Raw genomic sequence first — 2038 nt, 5'->3', positions numbered from 1 at the left:
GGGGGGGGGGCTATCCCTCTTAATAATCAGTTTAGGGCAGGGTCTTTGAGACAGGCACTACCTTGTCCTCTGCCTGTTTAAGCACAAGCAACAGGTTCTTACAACAGTTAGTACAGTTAACACTTATTCGCCATAAACATGCACTTAATTTTATTTTTAAACTCAGTACTGAAGAAAATTAGACATTACAATCGGTATACCTTTTAAACGGTGTCTTTGGCCCGGTCTGCCTCTTCCCATTTGCAGGTATAAAGTGGTTCTTACCCCAGCTCCCCGATCGTGGCCTTCAACCAGGGCACCAGTAATAAGAACCCTGCTCGCAGCGCTAATTGTTGTGGGGAAAATCACCAGCCTCAGAGTCAGAGTCGGGGTTAAATGACAGAGTTTATTGTGCAAGGAAATACCGGAGCTCCGGGGATAGAAAGACACCAACAGCACAGGGGTCAGCTGCGAGTCCTCTCTCAACCTGGAGCGCATGTCAAGATACTTTTATACATTTTGTGATGTAATAGGTCAGTGATGAAGATATTGTCTCTGTAACATTGTTTGTTGTAAACATTGTAGAATCATTGATAGTTTTGATGCAATCATTGTCAGTTTCAGCACAGCCTTTGTTAATTTCAGCGCAGTCGTTGTCAATTTGAGCGCAGACCTTGTCAGTTTCAATGTCTGCACCAAAGTCCATTGCTGTGGTAATGGGTGCTAATTGCTCTTCCTGAGAAGGAGGATTACTGCAGCCCTGGCTATTAGTACTTTGTATTGAGTCTGTATCAAACTGTTTGCATTTCTACCAGAGATGTTGGCTGGACCCAGTGTTTGTTACTCATGTGTATTCGTTCCCTCACCCACCTTAAACTAATCAACTAGGTTGTGAGTGCATTGTGCTGGCATTTTGGTGGCCCCAGGCAATATCTGTGTTTGCTTTGCTGTCTTGCTCCATAGTGTGGTCCGGCGACCATCTTGTGTGTCAAGTGGCCAACTTATGGTCAGTGGCCATCTTGTATGTCCATGTGCCTAGTGTCACCTTGCCCCATGCAATCTCTCACTTCCACAAGAATGATTACAAGAGATGTGGAACTTCAGTTATGAGGATAGATTTAAAAAGTTGGATTTGGAGACAATAAGGCTAAGAGGAGATATGATAGAGATTTTCAGAATCGTGAATGGACTGGATACAGTAGATAGGAAGAAACTGTTACCAATCATCCAAATTAGCATTCGAATCCAGCAGATATCAGGGAAGGCAAATGGATTGTTGTCCTTTATTTCAAAGCAAATGGAATATTAAAAGAAGGGAGGTGTTGCTAAAGCTGTACAAGGCACTAGTTAGACCACTAAATACTGTGACTAGCTTTGGACTCCTAATCTAAGGAAGGATTTATTGGCATTGGTTGGAGTCTAAAGATGATTCGCTGAGTTGATGTCAAGCATGGAGGGACTGTGTTATGAGGAGGTGCTGAATAGGTTAGGTGTGTACTCTTTGGGACATAAAAGAATAGGAGGTGAACTTATTGAAACATCCAAGACTCTTAGGTGACTTGATAGCTAGATGTGAGAAGATTGTTTCATCTTATGGGAAAGTCTCAGACCAGACGGTATAATTGCAGAGTGATTGGTCATACATTTAAGACATGGATGAGGAGGAATTTCTTCTCTCAAAGGGTAGTGAATCTGTGGAATTCTTTACCACAATTGGCTGCTTAGCTTGTTGGGGAGTAGGGGGAGGGGTCACTAAGTATTTTCAACATTGAAATAGACAAATTTGTTATCAATAAGGGAATCAAGGGTTATGGGGAAAGGGCAGGAAAATGGAGGTTGTCAGATCAGTCATCATTTCACTGATTGACGGAACAGATGCAATGGGCTGAGTAACCTATTTCTGCTCCTACATCTTCTGGTCTTGCGACCTTGTGAAAGGAACAACAAGAAGAGGGCATAGATTTCAAGTGATCTGCAAAAGGAACAAGACGAAAGTGAGGAAAGACGTTTTCACTCAGTGACTAGTTAGAGTATGGAATGCAATGCCTGGATGTGGTGG

The sequence above is a fragment of the Chiloscyllium plagiosum genome, chromosome 5, assembly GCF_004010195.1.
Source record: "Chiloscyllium plagiosum isolate BGI_BamShark_2017 chromosome 5, ASM401019v2, whole genome shotgun sequence".
Taxonomy (NCBI): domain Eukaryota; kingdom Metazoa; phylum Chordata; class Chondrichthyes; order Orectolobiformes; family Hemiscylliidae; genus Chiloscyllium; species Chiloscyllium plagiosum.
This window is presented reverse-complemented; position numbering follows the sequence as displayed.